Raw genomic sequence first — 6,335 nt, forward strand, 5'->3', positions numbered from 1 at the left:
GGGAGAGGGGAGGGGAGAAGGGAGGAAAGGGGAGGAGGGAGGGGAGGGGAATGGGGAGGGTGTTGCAGGGGAGGGGAGGGAGGGACGGAGAGGAGAGGGAAGAGGAGGAGGGGCCTGCAGAGGGGAGGGGCTGGTGAGAGACCCTCTGGCTCCACTCCCTAAGCATCCTGACCTGAAACCCAGACTCCAGACCGAGGTCCAGAATTTGGGGTCCAGGTCCCGGACTCCAGACCGGGGATTCTAAACACTCGAGCACAGACCTCAGTGCGGGACCCCAGGCCTCGGACCTTGAATCCTAGATCCCAGACTCAACCCCAGACTTCAGACCCCGGCTTCTAGATCCCAGACCCTGGACCCAGGTGGTGGGTCCGCCCGGTGGCACGGGCTCCACTGTACAGAGACATAGCCTGAGGCCGGGAAGCTGCGGATGAGCGGGCGGGGTGCAGGCCACGTTCTCTCACACTCAGCAGACGCCCGGCATCCTCTCCAGGTCAGTGTGGACGGAGCTGGGACTTCCCCAAAACGCTTACTATATACATAACGTCAAGGTAGACAAGTGCCACAAAGATTGAGGAACCAGGCTGGGCGCAATGGCTCACGCCTGTAATCCCAACACTTCAGGAGGCCGAGGCGGGTGCATCACCTGAGGTCAGGAGTTCGAGACCAGCCTGGGCAACATGGCAAAACCCTATCTGTATAAAAAATACAAAAATTAGCCAGGCAGGCGCGGTGGTTCACGACTGTAATCCCAGCACTTTGGGAGGCTGAGGCAGGTGGATCACAAGGTCAGGAGATCGAGACCATCCTGGCTAACACGATGAAACCCCCTCTCTACTAAAAAATACAAAAAACTAGCCGGGGGAGGTGGCGGGCGCCTGTAGTCCCAGCTACTCGGGAGGCTGAGGCAGGAGAATGGGGTAAACCCGGGAGGCGGAGCTTGCAGTGAGCTGAGATCCGGCCACTGCACTCCAGCCTGGGCGACAGAGTGAGACTCCACCTCAAAAAAAAAAAAAAAAAAGAAAGAAAGAAAGAAAGAAAGAAAATACACAAAATTAGCCGGGTGTGGTGGCAGGCGCCTGTAGTCCCAGCTACTAGGGAGGCTGAGGCAGGAAAATGGCGTGAACCCGGGAGGCGGAGCTTGCAATGAGCGAGATGGTGCCATGGCACTACAGCCTGGGTGACAGAGCAAGACTCTGTCTCAAAAAAAAAAGAAAAAAAAAAAGATACGAAAATTAGCCAGGCGTGGTGGCCGGCACCTGTAATCCCAGCTACTTGGGAGGCTGAGGCAAGAGAATCACTTGAACCCGGGAAGCAGAGGTTGCAGTGAGCCAAGACCGTGCCACTGCACTCCAGCCTGGCAACAAGAACAAAACTCTGTCTCAAAAAAAAAAAAAAAAAAAAGTCCGGGTACGGTGGCTCATGCCTGTAATCTCAGCACTTTGGGAGGCCCAGGCAGGCGGATCATGAGGTCAGGAGATCGAGACCAGCCTGGCTAACATGGTGAAACTCCATCTCTACTAAAAATACAAAAAATTAGTCTGGTGTGGTGGTACGTGCCTGAAGTCCCAGGTACTCAGGAGGCTGAGACAGGAGAATGGCCGGGAGGTGGAGCTTGCAGTGAGCCGAGATTGCACCACTGCACTCCAGCCTGGACAACAGAGCGAGAGTCCATATCAAAAAAAAAAAAACTAGGTGTGGTGGTATGTACCTGTTGTCCCAGCTACTCAAGAGGCGGAGACAGGAGAAGCGTCACTTGAGCCTGGAAGGTTGAGCTTTTGATGAGCTATGATTCCACCGCTGCACTCCAGCCTGGGCAACAGAGCAAGATCCTGTCTCAAAAAAAAAGAAAAAGAAAATAGGGTATTAAAAAAACCCAAGTGATAACGCTATTTTCAATTCTCCATGGTTGGGTGGTTGAGGTAGTTACAATTATTTTTTATTTATTTTTTATTTTTTATTTTTAGAGTCTCTCTCTATCGCCCAGGCTGTAGTGCAGTGACGTGATCTTGGCTCACTGCAACCTCAGTCTCCTGGTTCAAGCAATTCTCCTGCCTCAGCCTCTTGAGTAGCTGCGATTACAGGTACCCGCCACCACACCTGGCTAAGGCTAATTTTGTTTTGTTTTGTTTTGTTTTTGAGACAGAGTCTCGCTCTGTCGCCCAGGCTGGAGTGCAGTGGTGCGATCTCGGCTCACTGCAAGCTCCGCCTCCTGGGTTCACGCCATTCTCTTGCCTCAGCCTCCCGAGTAGCTGGGACTTGCCCGCCACCACATCCGACTAATTTTTTGTATTTTTAGTAGAGATGTGGTTTCACCGTGTTAGCCAGGATGGTCTCAATCCATCCTGACCTCGTGATCCACCCGCCACAGCCTCCCAAAGTGCTGGGATTACAGGCATGAGCCACCGTGCCTGGCCCGTATTTTTAGTAGAGACAGGGTTTGCCTGTATGGGCCAGGATGGTCTCAATCTCCTTACCTCAGGTGATCTGCCCACTTCGGTCTCCCAAAGTGCTAGGATTATAGGCGTGAGCCACCACGACCATCCAGCTACAATTGTTTTGAGTTATAATTTACAAGATCATTATTTTTACTTTATTACTATTATTATTATTATTTTGAGGCAGAGTCTGGCTCTGTTTCCCAGGCTGGAGTGCAGTGACACAGTCTCAGCTCACTGCAACCTCGGCCTCCTGGGGTTCAAATAATTCTCCTGCCTCAGGCTCGCGAGTAGCTGGCACTACAGGTACCTGCCACCATGTTGGGCTAATTTCTGTATTTTCAGTAGAGATGGAGTTTTGCCATGTTGGCCAGACTGGTCTCGAACTCCTGACCTCAAGTGATCCACCCACTTCAGCCTCTCAAAGTGCTGGGATTACAGGCGTGAACCACCACACCCGGCCAATTTTTACTTTAATTTTTTTTTTTTTTTTTTTGAGACGGAGTCTCGCTCTGTCGCCCGGGCTGGAGGGCAGTGGCGCGATCTTGGCTCATTGAAAGCTCCGCCTCCCGGGTTCACGCCATTCTCCTGCCTCAGCCTCCTGAGTGGCTGGGACTACAGGCGCCCATCATTGCGACCGGCTAATTTTTTGTATTTTTAGTAGAGACAGGGTTTCACCATGGTCTCGATCTCCTGACCTTGTGATCCGCCCGCCTCAGCCTCCCGAAGTGCTGGGATTACAGGCAGGAGTCATCACAGCCAGCCTCTAAATGTCAACTTTCTTATCTCTCATCTCATACATTTGCAAAGTGACATATTTCCAGCCAGACCCTAAAGAGGACATGTGTGCAGTCCCTTCTAGAAGAGGTTCCAGAACAGGCACACCTGCCACGGTGACAGAAATTAACAAAACAGTAGATTGTCTGAGGAAATGGTGAACTTTACAGAATGCTGAGATGTTCAAGTTTTTTTTTTTTTTTTTTTTTTTAAAGAGATGGAGGCCAGCCATGGTGGCTCATGCCTATAATCCCAGCACTTTGAGAAGCTGAGGCAGGCAGATTACTTGAGTTCAGGAGTTCAAGACCAGCCTGGCCAACATAGTGAAACCCTGTCTCCACAAAAAAATACAAAATTAACTAGGTGTGGTGGTGCGTGCCTGTAGTCCCAGCTTTTGGGAGGCTGAAGTGGGAGGATGGCTACAGATGGGGAGGCTGAGATTGTGCCACTGCACTGCAGCCTGGGCGACAAAGTGAGGCCCTGTCTAACACACACACACACACACACACACACACACAGATGGGGTCTCACTTTGTCGCCCAGGCTGCTCCTGAACTCCTAGGCTCAAGCAATCCTCCCACTAGGACTCCCAAAATGCTGGGACGACGGGTGTGAGCCACCTGGCCATGTGGAGATTTTGTTTGTTTTGTTTTGTTTTTTTTGTGAGACAGAGTCTTGCTCTATCGCCCAGGCTGGAGTGCAGTGGCGCGATCTCGGCTCACTGTAAGCTCCGCCTCTTGGGTTCACGCCGTTCTCCTGCCTCAGCCTTCCAAGTAGCTGGGACCACAGGCACCTGCCACCATGCCCGGCTAATTTTTTGTTTTTTTTCATAGAGACGGGGTTTCACCGTGTTAGCCAGGATGGTCTCGATCTCCTGACCTTGTGATCCGCCAGCCTCGGCCTCCCAAAGTGCTGGGATTACAGGGGTGAGTCACCATGCCCAGCCTAAGTTTTGTATTTTTAATAGAGAGGGAGGCGGTTTTCCAGGTTGGCTAGGCTGGTGTCGAACTCCTGACCTCCTGATCTGCCAGCCTCGGCCTCCCAAAATACTGGAATTACAGGTGTGAGCCACCATACCCGGCCCACGTGATTTTGAGAGGGGTGTGAGTGAAACAGGTTCATGTATTTGCCTAAATTAACCAAACTACACTTAAGATTTGTGCATTTGCGTCTGGGTGCGGTGGCTCAAGCCTGTAATCCCAGCACTTTGGGAGGCCGAGACGGGCGGATCACGAGGTCAGGAGATCGAGACCATCCTGGCTAACACGGTGAAACCCCGTCTCTACTAATAATAACACAAAAAACTAGCCGGGCGGGGTGGCGGGCGCCTGTAGTCCCAGCTACTCGGGAGGCTGAGGCAGGAGAATGGCATAAACTCGGGAGGCAGAGCTTGCAGTGAGCTGAGATCCGGCCACTGCACTCCAGCCTGGGCGACAGAGCGAGACTCCGTCTCCCAAAAAAAAAAAAAAAAGGATTTGTGCATTTGCTGTAAGTAAACCATGCCTCTCACTAGACCTAAACATATTACAGATGGAGATTATCTGTAAGGGCAGAAACATGAGTCCACCTCAGCCGCAGGGGTGGCAAGGGAGGCTTGCTGAGCCTTTTTGTCCTTTGTTACTGCTATTTTATTTAGTTATTTCATTTCATTTTATTTTTTTGCTGGCTATTGAGCCAACACCTGCCCCGGTCCCTGGCAGTGTGTTTTGAGCGTTTTTGAGTTTTTCCACGGGTTTCTGGAAGCAATCCCAGCCCTGTCTATGCGGTGGTGGCCTCTAGAGGGCGCCAGTCACCAAGCTGATGGCTGGATTTCCATTCATTTCTAGAGACGTGTGCAATTCATATAATAAAACTATCCTTGGCCAGGAGGGTGTGATGTCATTTTCTTCCCTCCCACGGCCCCCTTTCCTCTCCTCTGGCTCCAGGACGCTCAGACTGGCTGGCTGGCTTGCTTTCTTTTTTCTTTTTTTCTGAGACAGTCTCGCTCTGTCTTCCAGGGCTAGAGTGCCGTGGTGCAGTCACAGCTCACCGCAGCCTCCACCTCCTGGGCTCAAGCGATCCTCCTGCCTCAGCCTCCTGAGTAGCTGGGACCACAGGCGCGCACCACCATGCCTAATTTTTTTTTTTAAAGAGTCTCGCTCAGTTGCCCAGGCTGGAGTGCAGTGGTGTGATCTCGGCTCACCGTAACTTTTTTCTCCCGGGTTCAAGCGATTCTCCTGCCTCAGCTTCCTGAGTAGCTGGGATTCCAGGTGCCCACCACTACACCCGGCTAATTTTTGTATTTTTAGTCAAGACACGGTTTCACCATGTTGACCAGGCTAGTCTCAAACTCCTCACCTCAGGTGATCCTCCTGCCTCAGTCTCCCAAAATGCTGGGATTGCAGGCATGAACCACCGTGGCAGCCAATGCTAGGACTTTCATTCAGGTATATTATGCACACCAGAAAGGCCTGATGTGGACGAAAATGTTTAAAGAGTTCACAAAAAATTTAGAGGGAGTAACTGAAGGAGATTAGAATATGCCATGTCAAAATATGCCACCTTAGGAACCGGGTGCAGTGGCTCCCACCTGCAATCCCAGCATTTTGGGAGACTGAGGCAGGTGGATCACCTGAGTTCAGGAGTTTGAGACCAGCCTGGCCAACATGGCAAAACCCCATCTCTACTAAAAATATAAAATTAAGGCTGGGCGCGGTGGCTCATGCCTGTAATCCCAGCACTTTGGGAGGCCGAGGCGGGTGGATCACGAGGTCAGGAGATCGAGACCACCCCAGCTAACATGGTGAAACTAAAAAATACTAAAAAAATACAAAAAATGTTGGGCGCGGTGGCTCAAGCCTGTAATCCCAGCACTTTGGGAGGCCGAGACGGGCGGATCACGAGGTCAGGAGATCGAGACCATCCTGGATAACACGGTGAAACCCCATCTCTACAAAAAAAAAAATACAAAAAACTAGCCGGGCGAGGTGGCGGGCGCCTGTAGTCCCAGCTACTCCGGAGGCTGAGGTAGGAGAATGGCGGAAACCCGGGAGGCGGAGCTTGCAGTGAGCTGAGATCAGGCCACTGCACTCCAGCCCAGGCGACAGAGCGAGACTCCGCCTCAAAAAAAAAAAAAAAATTAAT

At 51.7% G+C, this 6,335-nt stretch overlaps 1 protein-coding gene across 2 annotated transcripts in view; it reads right to left on the reverse strand.

Moving 5' to 3' along the window:
* Positions 1 to 6,335, reverse strand: part of BTBD2 (BTB domain containing 2) — a 58,664-nt gene that overhangs the window by 39,709 nt on the left and 12,620 nt on the right. For both annotated transcript variants that reach the window (XM_017874858.1, XM_017874860.1), the window contains one exon: positions 1,709 to 1,829. The gene's annotated coding sequence lies outside the window, so the exon portion shown is untranslated. The remainder of the gene's footprint in view (positions 1 to 1,708; positions 1,830 to 6,335) is intronic.

Source organism: Rhinopithecus bieti, unplaced genomic scaffold, assembly GCF_001698545.2.
Source record: "Rhinopithecus bieti isolate Rb0 unplaced genomic scaffold, ASM169854v2 scaffold_9769, whole genome shotgun sequence".
NCBI lineage: Eukaryota > Metazoa > Chordata > Mammalia > Primates > Cercopithecidae > Rhinopithecus > Rhinopithecus bieti.